The 23837-nt window shown below is 42.0% G+C and overlaps 1 long non-coding RNA gene across 1 annotated transcript in view; it reads left to right on the forward strand.

Moving 5' to 3' along the window:
- The window catches only part of LOC137373485 (uncharacterized), a 76518-nt gene that overhangs the window by 27158 nt on the left and 25523 nt on the right, over nt 1-23837 (forward strand). The gene's annotated exons all lie outside the window — the stretch shown is intronic.

Here is a 23837-nt window from a genome sequence, read left to right on the forward strand (position 1 = left end):
TCAGGAAATTATAGGCCGGTGAGCCTTACGTCAGTGGTAGGGAAACAATTAGAGAGAATTATTTGGGACAGGATTTACTCCCATTTGGAAACAAATGAACTTATTAGCGAGAGACAGCATGGTTTTGTGAAGGGGAGGTCATGTCTTACTAATTTGATTGAGTTTTTTGAGGAAGTGACGAAGATGATTGATGAAGGAAGGGCAGTGGATGTTATCTATATGGACTTTAGTAAAGCGTTTGACAAGGTCCCGCATGGCAGACTGGTACAAAATGTGAAGTCACATGGGATCAGAGGTGAGCTGGCAAGATGGATACAGAACTGGCTCGGTCATAGAAGACAGAGGGTATCAGTGGATGGGTGTTTTTCTGAATGGAGGGATGTGACTAGTGGTGTTCCGCAGGGATCAGTGCTGGGGCCTTTGCTGTTTGTAGTATATATAAATGATTTGGAGGAAAATGTAGCTGGTCTGATTAGTAAGTTTGCGGACGACACAAAGGTTGGTGGAGTTGCGGATAATGATGAGGATTGTCAGAGGATACAGCAGGATATAGATCGGTTGGAGACTTGGGCGGAATAATGGCAGATGGAGCTTAATCCGGACAAATGTGAGGTAATGCATTTTGGAAGGTCTAATGCAGGTGGGAGGTATATAGTAAATGACAGAACCCTTCGGAGTATTGACAGGCAGAGAGATCTGGGCATACAGGTCCGCAGGTCACTGAAAGTGGCAACACAGGTGGATAAGGTAGTCAAGAAGGCATACGGCATGTTTGCCTTCATCGGTTGGGGCATAGAGTATAAAAATTGGCAAGTCATGTTGCAGCTGTACAGAACCTTAGTTAGGCCACACTTAGAATATTGCGTGCAATTCTGGTCGCCACACTACCAGAAGAACGTGGAGGCTTTGGAGAGGGTACAGAGGAGGTTTACCAGGATGTTGCCTGGTCTGGAGGGCATTAGCTATGAGGAGAGGTTGGAAAAACTCGGATTGTTTTCACTGGAACGACGGAGGTGGAGGGGCGACATGATAGAGGTTTACAAAATTATGAGCGGCATGGACAGAGTGGATAGTCAGAAGCTTTTTCCCAGGGTGGAAGAGTCAGTTACTAGGGGACATAGGTTCAAGGTGCGAGGGGCAAAGTTTAGAGGGGATGTGCGAGGCAAGTTTTTTACACAGAGGGTGTTGAGTGCCTGGAACTTGCTGCCAGGGGAGGTGGTGGAAGCAGATACGATAGCGACGTTTAAGAAACATCTTGACAAATATATGAATAGGAAGGGAATAGAGGGATATGGGCCCCGGAAGTGCAGAAGGTGTTAGTTTAGGCAGGCATCAAGATCGGCGCAGGCTTGGAGGGCCGAATGGCCTGTTCCTGTGCTGTACTGTTCTTTGTTCTTTGCTCTTATTCAATGGCAACTCAGAAACCTAGAAAACAATTACTCTGTGTTGCTGCTTGAGTCTGTTGTGGTAAACATGGCTTGACACCTTGAGCACTGAATATATTTAAAATATTATTCATACTTTAATTTTGTTTGAATTTTTGAATATTTGTCCTATTCAATTTCTGTGGTTCTCTAATGGTTGCATCTATAATGGTTATGGGGTATCCACTGGTGGAGTTCATTCATTTGGTTATTTTTGCTGTACACATAAGGACAAGAAGGTGCTGGTGAGCTCCATCTGCTAAGGTGTGTTTGGAGGTTCTGTGGAGGAAGAGCTGCAAATGAAAATTCTCTCTTTGGCAAGACATCCTTCACTTGGAAGAAATATCCAGGTTGGTTGGCAAGAGGTATTGACTACAGTCAATGCAGTCTCCAGAGAATGTGGAAGAGAATGAGGACAAAAAAAATTCATAGCTTCAGGAAGTCTGCAAGGTCAGGTGACCTGCAATTGCAATTATGTCAAATAGATGGTGAGAACGTACAGACCAATCAAAATGTCCTTTCATTCCTTTTACATACCGACCAAAGCTGTATGCTAAGACATCACAGAGCTGAGGAAGGTGTGAAATTCATTTTTAGTGGGGGAGCAAAGTTAGCAGCAGCAGACTGGTTGCCCATTACATAGCCCACTTGCCCGCTGAAGTTGCATTTCACCCACCACTTTTTTCTTAAATTCTCTCGCAAGTCCATACTGTAGTTGGACACATTTTCTTACTGGCAATTCAAACAGGAACTGAGATCACTTGCACATTTGGAAAAATGACTCAATAAAACAAGCTTTTAATTACCTTGTTTAATTGTTCATTTATTCACATGTGTCACACTCACAAGAAATACAGCAATGAAAATACTGAACCAAACTGAAGAGTTATAAAAATTGGAACAACTTTTAAATGACTGATACATGTGCTGTTCACAAAATGGAAGACAAGACACATGACCCTCAGCATCTCTTCCACTCAAATCCACATCCATGTCAATGAAGACTGAAAACCAATTAAGCCCAGTCTGGGATGCAACAGATAATCACACGTGGATGTGAGCTACACTCAAAAGCAGTGAGACAAAACCTTTCTCAGACTTCTTGTCTCTGAATAACCTCCATTACAATGGAGGGTGAACACCCTCATCTTCTCAGAAGGGGGCCATCATACAGCCCTGCTAGGACTGAAACCTGAAGTCACATGGACAGAACCAACCCTTGTAAAATTCACCTTAAAAGGTCATCGTTTTGAGGAGAAAAAGGGGGAGTCTTTTCAGGACAGAACTAGAGCCATCATCATCAGTATGTTTGTCCTCAGCTACACTGTACAACAAAAAAAGCCATTTTGAAATACAGCAAAGCTGAGAGAGAGAAAGAGAAAGAGAGATCTGTTCTAGCCAATACAGTTGATCCCTGCTGAGACAAGTTGGAAGCTGGCTATACCAGAGGCAAGAAAGTGCCTTTGTAAAAACAACTTTTCTACCAGTGAGAATTGACCTAACACATCAGCACCATCTTCATCCCAAAGTAAACCGCCAGGAGACTACAACAGCCCAACGATTACCAGACAGCCACCCAACAGGCCTGCAACTTTAAAATTCACCTTCCAAGAGGATCCCACAGGTTATTCCTCCCACAGGTTATTCCTGAAACAACATACTTTTACAACCAGAACTCTGAGCACCTCTTACCCTCTTTCTATTTATCTCCTCTTGAGAGTGCATGTGAGAGTGAATGCTTGCGTGAGTGGTGTTGCAAACATTTTCGGAGAATAATTATTGTTTAATAAATATTTAATCTGCTGTTTTAAACCTACAAGAAAACCTTTCACCGTCTGTTTATTTGGCAAATAATACACAAGATGCTAAAACACTTTCATCTTATATTTTATGCTAAAACACTTGCTGTGGTCAGTTGGAAGGTGAACAGAGGAAACCAGCCTCATCATCACCCATCTGGCCATAATAGATGCAAGGTGAGATGAACAGTGACCAGTTGACTCTCACTCACTTATGTGCTTTTCAAACTTCCAACATGTCAGCACCATATCTCTGCTTGCAGGACTAAGTGGCAAATAACAGGAGGTGCAGACCCATTCTGTTCATTTTAAATCCCTCAATCATTATGACTAGTCCATGTAGGACACAGTGAAGAATAAATACATAGATGGTGTGGGCCAGGGTGAAATTACAGGACTCACTGAAGCTCGTGGCTACTATCATCCTTTTCTTGCTATTCTTCCTGCCTTTACTCACTTGCACACTCAATCACTCACATTGCAGCACACCATCACGATGTGGACTGCATCAAAAGGTGCTTTACAGTGACTATTCCGATATGTTTTCTTCTTCTGTTTCTTTGTGTGCATGAAGAACAAGCCATAGGCTCTGACAAGGCCTGTGATAAATGCACCTTATAGCAAACAGCATCACTCACTATATCCATGCACAAATGCATTAAACCTGGGGGAATTTAGTCATTTTAAGGTGGATTTACTGTAATATGCAAGAGAAGCAATTTGTGGTGAAAATCAACAAGCCTGTTGGTTGGAGGTCCAATTCCTGTCCTCCTTCACCTCCAAAGCCCTTCTGTAAAAAGCTGCATGCAAAAAAAAAACATGATCTGAATGCTAACTCATTAGATAATGTGCCAAGCAACCTACACATTTTGAGGCTATATGTGGAGACGTCCACGACCCTAATCCATGTAGTCATGAATGAGCATTTATCAGAACTGCAGTCCAGCATGCAGCATGTGGTAACTCCAGGACCATCCTTAGTGGAAATACTTTGTGAATGTTCAGATTGCTTCTCTAGAGGCTCTGGGTCCCAATACCCAAGAGCCAGTTTTAACAAGTTGGGAGATCAGATGGAAAGTGTAAGATTATTAGATTACTAAAAGTTACTAACCAGCGTACTAATAGTTAAAATCCAGCTATTATAATCTAACAATTAACTTATGATCATAAACTAACACCTAGCTTTATTAGAACCCATCTTTGTAGTATGGTGAAGTGGAAAAAATTAGGAAATAAGGCACAGTATGGACAAGATGTCAAGGCAGAAAGATTCTGGGAGCTCATGTCAAGTTTTAAAATGCTTACTTGTGGTACAAGAGTAAGACCTTGAGAGCAGACAGTGAAAACAGCCTCTGTGTCGATTTGCCTTGTAATGAGGTAATGAATTTTGAAATGTAAAAGCACTGAGATAAGGTAGTTCAACACAAAGGGGTACTATTTGCACAAATCCAAAAGGTTAGCAACCAACACAAAACAATCCTTGGTTGGTTAAGAAAGACATCCTTTAATACAAGACTAATCACTGATTGGGAGAGGGGAAGGTTAACTGGAAAGTTATCAGGATAAAAGAAGTCTTGTCTTTGGCACTGTACAGCAGAGGAGAACAATAACAACAACAAGAGACAAGAAAGAGACCGACAAGGGAAACTTGAAGACCAAAAGCTGCAAAAGAAAGAGTCGTGTTCTCTGCTGTCCAGTCTCTAAATGGGTAATATCTGTGTTAGACTGTTAATTACTGCCTGAGTTTATGACTATGGTTTATCTGAAAACTTAACGAACTTGTCCTCACCTTTACCTCAATCAAGTCGATTCATAACAAGCTTTGTGCTGCCAAGTCTGTTCCCACTTTAGAAGGGGGTATAAACACCCGTATCCTATCAAATCTTACAAGAGAGACAAAATACAACATTCACCTCCCTCATTGCTGCTCAGACGTTTGCTCTCACACAGATCAGCAGTCACAGTGAGCAAGGCTCAATGCCATAGGCTCAACTAAAGTAGATATGGATGCTGATGCTGCTTCTAAGGATGACACCTTTTCCAGCCCTTCTGCCAACCTTGTTCATATTACAATAGATCTGCCGGAAAGATAGGAGTTAGTGAATTCAGTTGCAGGAGAAGAAGACAGCAACCTCAATCCCAGGAGTCTTCCATGGACATCCAACTAATTAATTCACTTCTGCACTCAGAATGGGCACCAGCTTAGATTCTTACAGCATCCAAAGCCTGGAACTTCCTCGGAGCTGCTCCCTTTTTGCCACTGTAATTTCATTGTAAGTACCATTAAAACACCAGAATATCTGCCACACTTCCAGCAAAATTCTGGGCTATGCTACCAACAAGGGGAGGCACCAACACTAAGTTTATTAACAAATCATATAGAGTATATTAAATTACTTTGGCCAGAAAGTTCCTTTATCTAGTGAAAAATAAGATAATAGCAGCTCAATGGACTGGTATCCATGATAAATGAGTTAGTGCAGAACCAACGATAGGATGAAAGTGCATTTGGGCACTCCATTGTGCACAGATGGAGGGGACTGTTCATGCATTGATACAATGAGGAACTGAGGTAAAGGCTTGTCTACAGGAGCCTGCTATCTGGTTTTTGCTGTTGCAATGTTAATTCAAGAAGCATCTCTTCTAGTTCCTCATCTTCATCTTGCTCTGTCCTTAGTTGCAGGTGGCTATCAATCTCCTTTTACTACTCCATTTTGGATGTCTTTTTGCCTTATGCCTTTTTGGATACTAACAACAACTTACATTTATATAATACCCTTAAAATAATAAAACATCTCGAGGCACTTCACAGGGTCGTTACCAATCAAAATTTGACACTGAGCCACATGAGGGCAAATGACTGAAAGCTTGGTTGACGAGGAAAGTTAAAATGAGTGTCTTAACAGAGCAGAGGTTTAGAGAGGAAATTCCACATCTTAATACCAAGGTAGCCAAAGATTTGGCTGCCAATGGTGAAGCAATCAAAATTATGGATTTGCAAGATGCCAGAATTGGAGGAACAGAGAGATCTTGGAGGATTGTGGGCTGGAGCAGATTACAGAGATAGAAGCCAGGATTTTACTGAGCTCCCGATGGCAAGCTCCATGACGGGAAGTACCAGAAGATTGTTCTGGCAACAGGCCACCATGGAGCCCGGCGCTGGGATTGCCAGGCCCCATCTTCCCAGCGATGGCAATGCTCCATGGTGGCCCTCACCCACCCATGAGCGATGGGACCCAGATTAAAATATTTAAGTTAATGAAATTAACAGTGATCTTTTCTTTGGGCTACTGTCTTCCGAGCGGCGGCCGGCACTCACGTGCCTTCATTTTCCTATCTTGGGAAAGCAGGCGCCACCGTGGTGGAGAAGGAGGGAACTTATAATTTTTAGTGCAGTGGTGGGGGTGGAACGGGCTCCAATGCAAATTACTAGTTTCGGGGGTGTGGGGGAGGGGAGACCTGTGCACTTTGATTGTTTGGTGGTGATGGGGGTGGGGGAAGGTCAAGTGTTGAAGGTCAGTGTTTTGGGGGTTGGGGAGGGGGAAAATGTTGAATTTAGTTGTTATTGGGGGGAAGGGGCAATAGATTTATTAGCGGTACATGGGGGTGGGGGGGGTGGTGGGGGTGGGGGTGAAGGTAGCCCTTTAAAAATTTAAATGACCCAGTAGGACTGGCTGCCCTTTAAAAATGGGGCCACGCTTGCGCACAGGCATCTGACGCCATTGCTGGCATCAGAAAACCTGCCCCCTCCACATGATTGTGGGGGTGGGGGGTGCGGCCTGACTGGCTTATTATCTTGAATTGCCACACGGTACATCGTGGTGGCATGGCAGCATGCAGCCCTCATATGCAGGCCACCATTTTGTTCACCCACTGCCACTCCCAGCAGCAGGAGAATAAAATTCAGCCCAGAGAGTGGTGAGGCCATGGAGGGATTTGAAATCCAGGGTGAGAATTTTAAAACTAAAGCTTTGCTGGGCCAAGAGCTAATGTAGGTCAGTAAGCACAAGGCTGATGGGTAAAAAGGGCATGGTGTGAATTAGGATATGGCAGAAGAGTTTTGAATGAGCTCAAGATTATGGATGGCGGAAGATGGGAGGCTGGCCAGGGAAATAGTCAAGTCTAGACGTAACAAAGGCACAGATGAGGGTTTCAGCAGCAGATGTGTGAAGGCAGGGGCAGAGTAGGGTGATGGTGCCATGGAAGTGGAAGTAGGCCATCTATGTGGTGGAGCGGATATGTGGTCGGAAGCTTCCCGTATGACACCAAGATTGCAAACAGTCTGGTTCTGCCTCACACAGTTGGCTGGAAGAGGAGTGGATTTGGTGGCTAGGGAATGGATTTTGTGGCAGGGACCAAAGACATTGGGCTTTGGTCATCCCAATATTTAGTTGGAGGAAATTTCTGTTCATCATGTACTAGATGTTTACAAGCAGACTGACAAATAGGAGATAATGGAGAGATTGATAGAGGTGGTGGTGAGGTAAAGCTGGGAGTCAGCGTACGTGTGGAACCTAACTTATTTTTGGATTATGTCATGGAGGGGCAGCATGTAGATGAGAAATAGGAGGGGACCAAAGATAGAGCCTTGGGGATCACCAGCGGTAACAATGCCAGCGAAAGTGTGGAGCATGCAGTAGGCTATGATAAGCTTGGAGATTCAGGTTGAGCTGTTTTGAAAGAAGCCCCTAATCCAGGCATCTGAAATACCACTTCAGAATAGTGGTAGTGATATTGGTGGCCGCATGGATATCCAAGGTGTTAGGAGCTAGAGCTGAAGCAGCTTTTCTAGTTTTTCTAGCAGCCATCCTAGTACTTTTTTTTCTATTAAAAATTGTAATACAACAAATTGCCTTCAAATGAAAGCATTATGATTGCTGCCTAAGAAGTGGGTATTCACTTGCATGATCCCCATTCACATCCTGTTTAGATGGTCACAACATCTAAATGGAATGAAGCCCTTGCAGTTCATGAAGGCTTTAGGGTCATGCCAGAGGACCATAAAGGCCAAAAAATTCCACCAATATCATCTGGAATTTGCAGAGTCCAGTCATCTGAAACACTTGCATAGCCATTCATCCTGTGTTGGCTGTCTGAGAAGAGTGATGACGTTGTTTTCCCTGGTAAACAATGCAACAGTCACTTGCTTAATACATCTCTGAACTGCAGAATTATGTTGCTGATGTCTCCTGGGCAACTTGGAATGATCAGACGCATAAATGTTCAACAGTGTAATAATCTTGACAGCCACTGGCAGTGCTGACTCTGTGATGGCAGTTGACTGGAGGCTAGATTCTAGGAGACATCAAAACTCTGATACTCTCCCTTTAGTAAAGAATAGCATGTTCAGGTAGTTTATCTTCAATATTGCAAAATTAGCTTGTCCCTGGGGTAAGGGTGAGCACTAGCAGTCATCTCAGATGCAACCTTGCATGCCTTCTTTCATCAATTTTTATCTTCCCAATTAAACAAAAAATATTCAAATTCCATCGAAGCAAGTTTACAGGATAAAAGAAAGCCGTTTGACTTATCATGTCTATGCTGGATCTTTGCTAGAGTAATCCAAAACTAACCCACTAATGTGCCCTCTCACAATAGCCTCGTAATTTCCTCTGTTTCAAATGTTGCCTGCCACATCTCAGTCAGGCTCAGATGCTATTCAAGTTTTAACTGGGCTGCTTCATTATCAGAAGAGTTGTGAATGGAGTTGAACAGTGAGGAATTATCAGCATTCATCAGCTCTCACTGTATAATGAAGGGAAGGTCATTGATGAAGCTGCTGAAGCTGTTTGTGCCAAGGTGGCTTCCCTGAGGAACTCTTGCAGTGATGCCCTGGAGCTTTAATAACCGATTTCTAACAACCACTATCATCTTTTTTTTTGTCAGGTGTGGCCCCCTGACACTGGAGGGTTATGACTTTTATGTTCACTGTCTTCAGTTTTGCTGCAGCACCTTCGTGTCATATTTGGTCGAAAACTACCTTGATTTTGGGGTTAGCTGCACTCACCTGTCCCCCCATCAAGAATATTAAACTTAAAGTCTTGTTCGTTTTGTTGAGAGTTCCCTTGGCCTTGTTTAAGGCCTGAACAGAAATTTGCACGTAGCAGAGAATGGCCAATTTTACTAAGCTGAGCTGTGATTTGGAAGGAGTGGATTGAAAAACTACCTAAAAGTAAATCAGTGTCAGAGAAGTGGAAGCCATTCAAGGTGGAGCTAAAGTGGGTTCAGAATAAATATATTCCCACAAAGAAAAAAGATGGGAAATCCAGACCTCACGCCCCCTCCCTCTGACCTCAGATGAAGAAAGGATAAGGCAAAAAAATAAAACTTATGTCAGATGCTAAAAGCTCAATACTGCAGAAAGCCAAGAAGAACGTAATTTTGGGGTACAATTACAAAGGAAACTAGGAAAGCAAAGAGAGGGCATGAAAAATTATTGGAAACTGTCATGCAGGCCCCCACCTGCCAAGAATGAGGCATATTAATTTTACCACATGGAATTAAATTTCAAATTGTTGCTGGGAAGAAGAGAAGGCATGTGAGAAGGGGTTGCCAGACTCCTGGCAGGAAAGGCATTTTTGCATATTAACAGACAGTATTTGGAACAAAGGAGCTATCCCCTGCTCCAATACGATCCACAAACAGACATGGTCAAACCAGTTAGTCACATGACTAACCTGCTTGGCAGTCTGGGTTTTTTTTCTGAATTGTATAGTTTGAACTGAGAGCCTGCAGAAAGCAGAATGCTCCTGGACCTCCTGTCTGTCTGTCTGCTCCCATCTCTTTCTCACAGAACTCCAAAACCCACTGAAGATACATGAACCCCAAGAGAGAAAAGTCTCCTACAGTGAACAAGGTTTAAAAATAATACTGGGCCCCAATGAAAAGCAAGATCTACCTACAATCAAGGACTCTACAGTGAGCTTGAAGCACAGTAACAAAAAACCTTCTTCAGAGATTGCCTCAAACTTTTACACTTTATTTTTCTTCTGCTCTTTCTGTCCCTATCTGCATGTGTGTATCACGTATGCATGCTAGCAATGGTGCGTCGTGCAGCTGTAGGCGTTAACCGAATTAGAGTTTAAGTTTAATAAAATTTCACATCTTTTCTTTAAACCTAAGAAAGCTTGTTTGTGTTGGTTTCTTTGTCTTATAATTGGAAAGCAGTGAACAAGGATTCACCAAGGGGGAACTAAAAACACGGTGTGTTTAAAAATTAAAACCTGTTACAACAAGACCAGCTGAAAGGGAATCCTATACCTCTTTCTCACCTGGTCGTAACAGAAACTAAAATCAAGGAAAACCCAAAGATGTTTTATAAATACATAAAGAGCAAGAGGATAAATAAGGAAAGAATAGGGCCAAAAAGGTAGCTTATGTGTGGAGGCGCAAGAGAGGAATGAAGCATACTTGTAGTTAAGGAGGAGTGTGAAATATTGGATGGGATAAACAGTGTTTAGTATCCTTGAAATTGGATAAAACACCAGGCCCGAATGATATATATCCCAGGCTGCTAAGGAAAGCATGGGAAGAAATAGCAGAGGCTCTGACCATCATTTTTCAATCTTCTCTGGCTATAGACATGGTGCCGAAGGACTAGAGGACTGCTAACGTATCATTGTTTAAAAAGGGAGGAAGGAATAGACCAAGTAATTACAGGCTAGTCAGCCTAACCTCAGTGGTAGAAAAAATTCTCAACAATGGTATAAATCATCATTTAGAAACATGGATTAATCAAGGACAGTCAGCATGGATTTGTTAAGGCAAGGTCATGTCTGAGGCCTAGAGTATAACAGCGGTATAAAACACTAGTTAAACCACAGCTAGAGTCCTGCATACAATTCTGGTTACCACATTCCAGGAAGGATGTGATCACACCAGAGAGGATACAGAAGGTATTCTCCAGGAATTGAGAATTTTAGCTGTAAGGAAAGATTGGATAGGCTGATTTTGTTTTTATTTTGGAACAGAGGAGGCTGAGGGGAGATTTAATTGAGGTGCATGAAATTATGAGGGGCATGGTAGAGTGGATAGGAAGGACGTACTTGGTTAGCAGAGAGGTCAATAGATTTAAAGTAATTGGTGGAAGGATTAGAGGGTAGTTAAGTACCTTTTTCACCCAGAGGATGGTGGGGATTTGTAACTTACAGTCTGAAAGGGTGATAGAGGCAGAATCCCTCATCTCATTTACAAAATACATTTGGATATGCAATTGAAGTGCCATATCCTACCAGGCTACGGACCAAGAGCTGGAAGTTGGGGTTAGAGTGGATCACTTTTTTTGGCCGGCATGGACGCGATGGACTGAATGGCCTCCTTCTGTGCCATCTATCTTTCTATGTTTCTATGTCTCTCAATCAGGTGAGATCAATATTCATGCAATTTTCCAGCACTTGTTCCATTCCATACTCACCAGCAATGGTCACCAGAGCATATACCCCTTCAGTTTTCAGATTTTAGCTGCTACACATTTGGATCAATCCTACATGCAGTGATTAAAAAGAAAACAGCTACAGCCAACATTTTTAAAAATCTTTTTCTTATACGTTTTTGTTATTCTTCCTGTGTGATTATCCACAAGTATCTTTCATTAACATAACTTACACTCTCCCTTATTCCCTGTACTTCTGCCTGCTTCCCTAAATTGATGCACTTGTAACCTAGAGTTTAGTTGGACACAATTAGTGCATGTTATAAAAATAAGATAAGCAAGTCACCTTTTTCCCTTTTGTTTCAAAAGAGCTTTTACAATTCACTGTATTGTTTCAAAGTTCTGTCTTTTATAGATCATTTTCTTACAATCAGGACAGGCTCCTGAAGTAATAAAACAGGATGTTCTCATGCAGTAAACACCCAGTCTATGATCACATATTACTAGAACAAAACAGATGGATGGAAACAGAACCTCTTCCTGAATGAAGAAGCAGCTCCTTAAAAATTATCATGGGATTTCATTTTGAACCCATAGTGACTGAAAAGCTGCTGTACTACTTAGACAGAAGCAACTGTTATCTGGTCACCAAATTAGGTTCTGGAGAGATTGCTCACCTTGTCTCATTCTCAATATCCAGAAATTGAATAATTCTTTTGAAGTTTCTTTTGGGCCTCCTTATCTCGAGAGACAATGGATATGCGCCTGGAGGTGGTCAGTGGTTTGTGAAGCAGCGCCTGGAGTGGCTATAAAGGCCTCTTTTGAAGTTAGGTCATTAAATTCCAACATTTTTGGAGTATTTAGTCAGACATTGTGGCTTCATAGAGAAGTGGCCTTTAAGATATAGTGGATGAAATGATCAAACTGGATCTGTAAATTCTTCAGAAGATAAAGAAACACTCTCAGACAGAGCAAGGATATCACCTGGTTGACTAGAAGAAGCAAATGTGAAGAGTAAGTTAAAAGAGGGGAAGGGTAAAAAAAAACTGGTGAAATCTCTACTCCCACAGTACTTCCTATCAGCCTATATTGAGTGATAATATAATGGGCCCTCCTGGCCAGTTAGGTGTATTTGAGCCAGGCCATCAAAAACAGGAAATACATGCAAAACAATAAATGTGCAAACAACATAAACCCTAAGTAACAAAAACAGCAAAGTAAACATTTGGGTACTAAAGACTATTGCAGGAACCTCTTTGATCTGATAATGGAAGATTGTACTCAGCGGTATTCACAGTTTGTGTTTCCATTAAATACAGATAATGAAAGTTGTCAGTTAATGCTGTTTTCTGGCATTTATTATGTCCTTTCTGTGTGTAACCAACAGGAAAAAGATGCAAACGTTGCCTGGAGCAACAAACGTCAGTTCCTTTGAGTCACAGAAACTGTTATTTGGATCTCTTTTTGAGAGAAACTTTGGTATGCAAAAGCAGTTCATACAAAAACAATTTCTTATGCTGTGCAATGAACACTTATGCTAACTTTAGAATCTGCCATGTTCTTTTTGAAATGACCTTTAAAAGGTCTTATTTCACTGTCAGGGAACAATGCTAAGAGACACAGGTGGAATCTGCCAGAAGGCAGGCTGTCTGAGTTTCCTTAGTCCCTTAGATAGCTCAGAAAATGCATGTCGTTGAGTGAAAGTTTACACTGCAGAATTATTTACTCCATTATATTTTACATTACACTTTGTTTACTTTTTTCTTCATCACTGCGTTACATTTAATTTACTGTATTTATATTCTTTGTGAGACAGATAGCACCTCCTATTTGCCTTCACAACACATGAAATTAGACCTATATTTTAAAGCTGAATTGGTAATGCAACAGACATGCAAAACATTGGCATCATATCTATCAAAAAGTCTAATTATGCTGCTTCAATCAAACATAAACAGGTTCAGTAGAACGTGTCTTTTTCCCACGACTGTTGTAACTGATATTTCAATTTTCTATACAAGTCCATTCACACTGAAAATAGAATTCAAGTTATTTTAGTCTAAAATGATGTTGCTTGGAAAATAATGATACACCTGATCTCATTAAACTCCAAGACCCACAATAACTACAAAAAGTCATGAATGTGTTAATAATCACAAAGCAGGGTCCCTTTTTACACTTTGCAACCTGAAGCATAAGAGGCAGCCTGTGACCAAATGGAATTACAACAGCTTTTTGTGTTTGCTTCACTGTTCCTTCATCTTTGTGACTGGTTCAAATGCAACAAGGACTGATGAGATGAAATTATTTTTTGACTGCTACTTGGTATTGTCCTAGACAAAGTTCTTTGCACAGTTTCAACCTAGGTCATAGTGAGTATGAGCACACAGTTTAAGATGGTTCCTAATTCGATAGCTTCTCTCAGAGAAGCATGTGGACTGCAAGTATGAAAACAAAAGTTAGCTAAAAAGTAGATAAAAAGTTTACGCTAAGTACATTTGCAGTACAGTGTGTTATGAGAGTAGATTTAAGATAAGTTGCTTGGGGAGAGGAAGGTCTGATCTATACCAAAGCATGTTTATACCCACAGTGCATGCTATAGATGTTGACAATAAGGAGATCATTTCCATCTCACTGAGGCCCTATTTGTACCTAAACATAGGATGGTAATGTGACCAAAATTGCATGTACAGTTAAATCTCTTGCTTGATTTCATCATGGTTCTCTCTCTTGAGGTACTGTCCCTCTTCGTCAAATCTTCCACCATCACCCACATCTCAAAAATACTAAAACTTGATCCCACCATCCATGCAAACTACCACCCCATTTCCAAACTCCCTCTCCTCTGCAAAGTCCTTGAATGTGTTGTTGCCTCTCAAATCTGTATCCATCTGTCCTGGAATTATCCTACTTCATCCTTGTCAAGCTGGGTGGGACTGCACTCACTGATTCCATTCTTATCTATCCAATCACAGCCAGAGTATCAGCTGCAATTGTTTCTCTTCCCAGTTCATACTGCAACCTCTGGTGATCCCCAAGGATCTATCCTTGTCCCCCTCCTTTTCCTCATCTATATGCCGCCCATCAGCAACATCATCTGGAAACAGTGTCAGTTTTGTATATTGATGACACCCAGCTCTACCTCACCACCACCTCTCTCAACTCCTCCATCTTCATTAAATTATCAGATTGCTTATCCGATATCCAGTACAGGGTGAACAAAAATTTCCTCCAATTAAATATTGGGAAAACTGAAGCCATTGTCTTTGGTCCTCGCTACAAAATCCATTTCCTAGTTACTGACTCCATCCCTGTCCCTGGCACTGTCTGAGGCTGAATCAGACAGTTCGTAACTTTGGTGTCATTTTTGACCCTGAGATGAGCTTCTAACCACATACTAACATCATCAGTAAGACTACCTATTTTCACCTTCATATCATCATTTGACTCCTCCCCTGCCTCAGCTCATCTGCTGCTGAAACATTTATCCATACCTTTGCTACCTCTAGACTTGACTATTTCAACACACTCCTGGCTGGCCTCCCACATTCTACCCTCCATAAATTTGAGGTCACCCAAAACTCTGCTGTCTGTATCCTTACTTGTACCAAGTCCCATTCACCCATCACCCCTGTGCTCGCTGACCTACATTGGCACCTGGTTAAGCAACCCCTTGCTTTTAAAGTTCTCATCCTTGTTTTCAAATCCCTCCACATCCTTGGCCCTCCCTATATCTGTAACCTCCTCCAGCTCCACAATCTTCTGAGATATCTGCACTACTCTAATTTCAGCCTCTTGAGCATCCCCAATTTTAATTGCTTGGTGTGCCTTCAGCTGCTGGATGTTAGAAATTAGCAATATTCTTAGTATCTATAATATATATATATCAGCTTGAAATAGCTAAAGGAATAAGTTAGTGCTGAAAGTTTTATTTTACTGCAATCTGCTTAAGGTTTTTTGTCTACAAACAAATCAGTGGAATGATAATGCTTAGGTGATGACAGCTGTAGCGAGCCCAAATAAAAGGTCATGGTCAGATGAGGCCTCTGCAAAAGTGGGAGAGCAACTGGATATACACCTAAAACAAACAACCATTTCAGGTATATTTCAGGAGGTCATGTGTAGTTTGGGAGCAGCTCAAGTCGTCTGCTTATCACCCGCAGTCACAAGGTGCTTTGAAGGGGTATCACCAAATCCTAAAGAGTATGATTAGGGCTGATTGTTTTGAATATCCTCATGATTGGGATAAAGGGATATCATTTTTGTTGATTGCAACCAGGGTCACACCAAATGGGTCTATTGGTTTCAGTCCCTTCAAATTGATCGATGGGCATGAGGTTAGGGGTCCCCTTAAACTCATTAAGGAGACATTTTGGCACAGGAGGAGGAAACTACCTTCCCAGATTATGTGTCAGAGTTTTGAGAGAGACTCTCAAATGCTTGTGAGATGGCCAGAGAACAACTTGATGTTTCTCAGCAGGTAATGAATGCCCAAGCAGATAGAACAGCTAAGGCACGTAGTTTTCAACCCAGAGATAAGATACCTTATGGACCACCATGTAGATAAAGAAAACTCAGTGAGGTGAACTATTTGGTATGTACCCCAGATAAATGGAAAAGTCAAAGGATGTGTCATGTGAATATGCTTAATAGGTACTATGACCATGAGCATGGCCAGCCAGTAGGTGTAGCACAGGTGGTAGAGAATGTAGATGGTGACACTGGTGCATGTGAGGAATCAGATTATGCATTTGAGACTGAGGGTTCTCAGGTTGAACCTCCTGTGGTGAAGCTGGTGAACACAGAGGTGTTAAGAGAGTCTGGATGAGGTGTTGCAACACCAGAGGAAAGATATAACTGACCTGTTGAGGGAATATAAGCCAGTATGTGGAGATAAGCCAGGTTGCACTTCACTGGCTATTCATGAGGTTGGTGTAGGGGAAGCTAATCCAATTAAACAAAACCCCTACAGACTCAATCCCACTAAATTGGCCAAAGCCAGGGAAGAGATTCAACATATGTTGCGTAATGATATAATGAAAGCCATTTAAGTAGTTGGAGTTTTCCTGTTGTTTTTGTACCAAAACCATACCGTTCTGAAAGCTTCTGTATAGATTACTGAAAGATTAATGCAGTAACTAAGACAGACTCCTATCCGATCCCAAGGCTAGAGGATTGTTCTGATAGGGTGGGGAACTCAATCTTTGTTGGTAAGATTGATTTACTTGAAGGATAATAGCAAATCCCCTTGTCTGATTGAGGTAAAGAAATATCTGCCTTTGTGACAGCAGATGATCTTTTCCAGTGTAAGGTCATGCCATTTGGTATTTTGAGCCATTAACCATGAAGGAATGACAATGTAGCTCCAAGTCAGGATGGTGTGTGACTTGGAGGGGAACCTGCAGGTGATTGTGTTCCCATGCACATGCTGCCCTTGTCATTCTTGGAATTAGAGGTTGTGGGTTTGGGAAGTGCTGTCGAAGAAGCCTTGATGGGTTGCTGCAGTGCATCTTGTAGGTGGTACATACTGCTGCCACTGTGCATTGGTGGTGGAGGAAATGTTTAAAGTGGTGGATGGGTGCCAATCAAGTGGGTTGCTTTGTTCTGGATGCTGTCAAGTGGTGCACTCATCCAGGCAATTACAGACTATTCTGTCATACTCCTGACTTGTGCCTTCTAGATGGTGAGCTGGCTTTGAGGAATCAAGAGGTGAGTTACTCACCTTAGAATTCCTAGTCTCTGCCCTGCTCTTGTAGCCACAGTATTTATATGGTTGGTCCAGTTAAGTTTCTGGTTAATGGTAACCCCCAAGATGTTGTTGGTGGGCGATTCAGTGATGATAATACCATTGAACATCAAGGGGAGGTGGTTAGATTCTCTCTTGTTGGAGATGGTATTGTTTGGCACTTGGGTGGCGCAAATGTTACTTGCCACTAACAGCCCAATCCTGAACGTTTCCGAGGTCTTGCTGCATGTAAGGTGTGGTCTTCTTCATTAACTGAGGAGTTGCGAATCGAACTGAGCACCATGCAGTGTTCAATTTTGCAGTAGAGTGAGAGAGACTGGCTGCTTGGGGACCAGGATGATCCCCGGCACACTTGATTTATGACATCTCTCAGGAACCCACATGTGGCAGCTAAACTGTGTTACAATCCTTAACTCAACTAGAGGCCACATCAAGGAAACCACTGGAGTCCTCAAGCAATAATTTGGATATTTAGACAAGTTTGCTGGCCTTCTGCAGTACAACCCACAAAGAGTGCCCTGTACAATAGTGGTTTGTTGGATGTTACATAACTTTGCTTTGTAAGGTAGACAGCACATGGAACACACAACGACTGCACAACAGCGTTAAGCAGATTGTGGAAGAGTCCACGGAAGGCAGACGATGGCAATAAAGCAGGTGTACACCAGTAGCTGCCTGTCAGAGCTATTCGGCAGCAGCTCATTGAATAGCACTTCAATTGAACAGTCCCTGTCTGTGGTATTATTTGTTCCTTTGTTGTGTGATCTATTGTAGGACTCATAGAACTACACGTAATATCGAATGAAAACATGGGTTTTTATTATAAATTAACTAGAACACAGTTACTGCACGAGCCACATCTAAACACATCTCACTCTGTCGGACTACACCCACAACTCCCTGGTCATGTGCGACACAACATCACTTCCTCCGATGACCTTCACTTACAGCTTTTTAAGGTCGTCCTACAACACTGTCCTCCTGCGTAACAGTCATGTCCAATATCTCTACCAGTCCTTCTACCTGCAAATAAACTGCATCTGCCCAAAGATCAAAATACACATGTTAACTGGCATTGCAGGATTACACTGCATACAAAGATTTTTCTTTTGAAGTATCATTTTACTGGTTTACACAAATGCCTACAAATTAATTATCACTCAGCAACAATGACAACACTGTTTTGTTCTAATTATCTCTCAAGTGTAAATTACTACTACCTGTCTGAAGTGCTCTGAGCTGTTCTCATGCTCCTCCAGTGGCTGCAGCATGGGAGTTGGCAGGCTAATGTAGCACATGCAGGGATTTTTAGGATACTTGTGGTAAGCAATCTCTAGGAACAATGGTGTTGCAGGGCCCAACTGCACACTGCAGCAACTTGGTGGTTCCAGGGCAGTCTGGTCCAACTGGCTTTCTGGCAATAAGGGATTGTTTATCAGTTGAAGTGTCGCGAGGGTCTAGACCAGCTATAGTTCTCAGAAGGTGCAACTTATTCCGTTCTCTTTGCACAACTACCCTGGCTATCGGGCTGCAGCTCAACACTCCTCTTGACCTGCAGGAAAGCAGACTGTAGGGCATATATGATGTGACTACAACCCCTATCCATCCTATTCCCAGTGAAGAAATTATCAGCTTCTGGAAATCCTGTCTGAGGAATCAGCTAGTCTTTTGACTCACCTATTTTAATTGTCCCCTTTATCTTATTATTTAAACTGTCCCTATTCAAGTAGCAAAATTAATAAAAGGTGATCCAGGCCAGTCTCTAACAACCACATATCAGTATCATACACACCATCATGTCAAACCTTGTGAAGACACTAGTGAATAAGAAACTGTGGAAACAATAACTTGCTGTGCAGGCATACTGTCCACAGGATTCATCATTTAAAGACCTCAAGATCGTGTCCTGACTCTCAATCATTTATTCTCCCAACAGAAACAAGTTTAGTTCTATAGATTTCTCTTCAAACATAACACCCTGATGCCAGGAATCATCTTTGTAGCTTTTCTTTGAATTTCTCTAGTCCCTCATGTCCTTTAGGTCAGAATTTCAAAATTGCACATAATACTTGCAGTAAGTCAACTTATTATTAAAACGCCTTCAGTGTGTATTCTAGCACTTATTTAAACTTGTTAAAAGTATCAGATTGGATATTTTCAGTGAATGATGATAATTACACCAATCATTTTCTTTTTCTACTTGAACTTAAAACATTTTTCATGCTTCCTGTTTTCAGATGTAGATTATTTTACATTCACTGTGCATTAGATCCATCTGCACTTACTTAGCTTTTTTTAATTTCATTGCTCCAAACCCCTTGATGCTCTGAATCTTCCTTCTGCTGCTCACTTGGCTTGGTGTTACTACAAGTAGTCTCCATATTATTTACATATAATGCAAACAGCAGAGAACACAACCCTCCTCTCTCTACTGCTTTCTGGATGGACTTTTTCTGTTTATCATCTCTTGCTTTTTGTTGTTAGTTTTTCAGTCCAGCTTTAACCACTATGATTGAGCCAGAGGCTACTGAAATATGCATTGGCCTTAGTGAATCGAGGACATGTTCATTGGTTCATAGAAACATAGAAAATAGGAGCAGGAGTAGGCCATTCGGCCCTTCGAGCCTGCTCTGCCATTCGTTATGATCATGGCTGATCATCCAACTCAGAAACCTGTTACGCTTTCGCCCCATGCCCTTTGATCCCTTTAAACCCAACAGCTATATCTAACTCCTTCTTGAAAACATACAATGTTTTGACCTCAACTACTTTCTGTGGTAGTGAATTCCACAGGCTCACCACTCTCTGGGTGAAGAAATTTCTCCTCATCTCAGTCCTGAAAGGTTTACCCCGCATCCTTAGGCTATGACCCCTGGTTCTGGACTCCCCCACTATCGGGAACATCCTTCCTGCATCTACCCTGTCAAGTCCTGTTAGAATTTTATAGGTTTCTATGAGATCCCCCCTCACTCTTCTGAACTCCAGAGAATATAATCCTAACTGACTCAATCTCTCCTAATACATCAGTCCCGCCATCCCAGGAATCAGTCTGGTAAACCTTCGCTGCACTCCTTCTATAGCAAGAACATCCTTTCTCAGATAAGGAGACCAAAACTGCACGCAATATTCCAGGTGTGGCCTCACCAAGGCCCTCTATTATTACAGCAAGACATCCCTGCTCCTGTACTCGAATCCTCTCGCTATGAAGGCCAACATGCCTTTTTTACCGCCTGTTGTACCTGCATGCTTACCTTCAGTGACTGGTGTACGAGAACACCCAGGTCCTGCTGCATATTCCCCTCTCTCAGTTTATAGCCATTCAGATAATAATCTGCCTTCCTGTTTTTGCTACCAAAGTGGATAACCTCACATTTATCCATATTATACTGCATCTGCCATGCATTAGCCCACTCACTCAACTTGTCCAAACTACCCTGAAGCCTCTGCATCGTCCTCACACCTCACCCTCCTGATGACACAGTTTTGTGTCATCTGCAAATTAATAGATATTGCATTTAGTTTCCTCATCTAAATCATTAATATATATTGTGAATAGCTAGGATCCTAGCACCGATCTCTACGGTACCCCACTAGTCACTGCCTGCCATTCGGAAAAAGACCCATTTATCCCTACTCTTTGTTTCCTGTCTGCCAACCAATTTTCTATCCATCGCAATACACTACCCCCAATCCCATGCGCTTTAATTTTACATGCTAATTTCTTATGTGGGAGTTTGTCGAAAGCCTTCCAAATGTCCAAATAAACCACATCCACTGGCTCCCCCTCATCAACTCTACTAGTTACATCCTCGAAGAATTCTAGTAGATTTGTCAAGCATGATTTCCCTTTCGCAAATCCATGCTGACTCTGCCCGATTCTACCACTGTTCTCTAAGTGCTCTGCTATAAAATCTTTGATAATGGACTCTCGAATTTTCCCCACTACCGACGTCAGGTTGACTGGTCTATAATTCCCTGCTTTCTCTTTACCTCCCTTTTTAAATAGTGAGGTTACATTAGCTACCCTCCACTCTGTAGGAACTGTTCCAGAGTCTATAGAATCTTGGAAGATGACCACCAATGCATCCACTATTTCTAGGGCCACTTCCTTAAATACTCTGGGATGCATACCATCAGGCCCTAGGGGTTTATCGGCCTTCAATCCCATCAGTTTCCCCAACACCATTTCTCTACTAATACTGATTTCCTTCAGTTCCTCTCTCTCACTATGCCCTGTGTTCCCCAACATTCCTGGTATGATATTTGTGTCCTTCTTTGTGAAGACAGAACCAAAGTATGCATTTAGTTGGTCAGCCATTTCTTTGTTCCCCACAATAAATTCCCGTGTTTCTGATTGTAAGGGACCTACATTTGTCTTCACCGATCTTTTTCTCTTCACATGCCTACAGAAACTTTTACAGTCAGTTTTTATGTTGCCCGTACGCCTGCTCTCGTATTCTATTTTCCCTTTCTTAATCAATCCCTTGATCCTCCTTTGCTGAATTCTAAACTGCTCCCAATCCTCAGGTCTGTTGTTTTTTCCGGCAAATTTATATGCCTCTTCCTTGGATCTAATGCTATCTCCAATTTCCCTTGTAAGCCATGGTTTGGCTACCTTTCCCGTTTTATTTTTGCGCCAGACAGGGATAAAGAATTGTTGCAGTTCATCCATGCGCTCTTTAAATGTTTGCCATTGCCTATCCACCGTTATCCCTTTAAGTATCGTTTCCCAATCCATCATTGCCAACTCGCGCCTCATACCTTCGTAGTTTCCTTTACTAAGATTCAGGACCCTAGTCTCAGAATCAACTACGTCACTTTCCATCTTAATGAAGAATTCTATCATATTATGGTCGCTCATCCCCAAGGGGTCTCGCACCACTAGATTGTCAATTATTCCTCTCTCATTACACAGTACCCAGTCTAGGATGGCTTGTTCTCTAGTTGGTTCCTCAACGTATTGGTCCAGAAAACCATCCCGTATACACTCCAAGAATACCTCCTCTACAGTATTGTGACTAATTTGATTTGCCCAATCTATATGCAGATTAAAGTCCCCCATAATTACAGATGTTCCTTTATCGCATGCATCTCTGATTTCCTGTTGAATGCCATTCCCAACATCACCACTACAGTTTGGGGGTCTATATACAACCCCCACTAACGTTTTTTGCCCCTTCGTGTTTCTCAGTTTTGCCCATACAGATTCCACATCGTCAGAGTTAATATATTTCCTCACTATTGCGTTAATTTCCTCTTTAACCAGTGATGCAACTCCACCGCCTTTTGCTTTTTGTCTGCCCTTCCTAAATACTGAATACCCCTGGATGTTCATTTCCCATCCCTGGTCACCTTGAAGCCATGTCTCCGTAATCCCGACTATATCATACCAGTTTATATCTATTTGCGTGATTAATTCATCCACTTTATTGCGAATACTCCGCACGTTAAGACACAAAGCCGTAAGGCTTGTCTTTTTAACATTACTTGTTCCCTTCCCACTATTTGTCACTGTGTCGCTGTTTGATTCTGGCCCTTGATTTCTCTGCCTATCACTTTTCTTATTACTCTTACTGTCTTTTATTCTTGTCTTTGATCCCCCCTCCTCTGACTCCTTGCAAAGGTTCCCATCCCCCTGCCATTTTAGTTTAAACCCTCCCCAACCACTCTAGCAAATACTCCCCCTAGGACGTCAGTCCCGGTCCTGCCCAGGTATAACCCTTCCAGTTTGTACCTCAGTACCTCAGTACAATTTCCCTAAGTCTTTCAATCACCCTGATCAAATCTTTCCCAGTTATTTGTCACCAGCTAAATCCTGTTGTGTTAGTTATTACATGGACACAAACAAGATATTTTAAAATTCACATGTTTTTCCTTCAACTACTTTTTGTTGTGTTTTTGTCAACATTGCAAACTAAATATGTCTTGCATGCACTCCAAGTTAATAAGCTACAAGCCCACAAGTCAAGTACCTTTTTCAATTTGGAGAACAGGCTTCCAGTAATCCTTTGATACCTCGCCTTGCCAAGCTGTCAATCAATTTGTCAGGTCAAATCACTGAAGTGAAAGAACAAATTGCCCAAAATAAAATACTGTGAAATCAAGTAAAATGTGGGAGAGTTAATGCAGACATTTGCAAACTCTGATTGCTTAGATGCAGCAGTGGTTTATTTCCCAATCAGAGAAAAAAGTGACATTGTAAATTGCATGTGTGTGAATGTATAACATGGAGACACTTTAATTTAATTACTAACCTATATGGAATGGTTACCCAATGAAGTTCTATTGTTTAACACCAATACACAGACAAAAACAAAAACTGAAGCCTTGCTTTGAATCCAGGACAGGAATCATGCAGGCAGTGGTGACTGCCAAATCTCCCTGAGCTCAGCAGTGAGTTTCAGTCCCAGGCCTCATCTGCATTTGCCCACTCAAAACAGCTGGGAAGCGGCATCTGGGAAGGAGCTTAATTGTGGATGGCAAGAGGCCACTAGCCA

The sequence above is a fragment of the Heterodontus francisci genome, chromosome 9, assembly GCF_036365525.1.
Source record: "Heterodontus francisci isolate sHetFra1 chromosome 9, sHetFra1.hap1, whole genome shotgun sequence".
Classification (NCBI taxonomy): Eukaryota; Metazoa; Chordata; class Chondrichthyes; order Heterodontiformes; family Heterodontidae; genus Heterodontus; species Heterodontus francisci.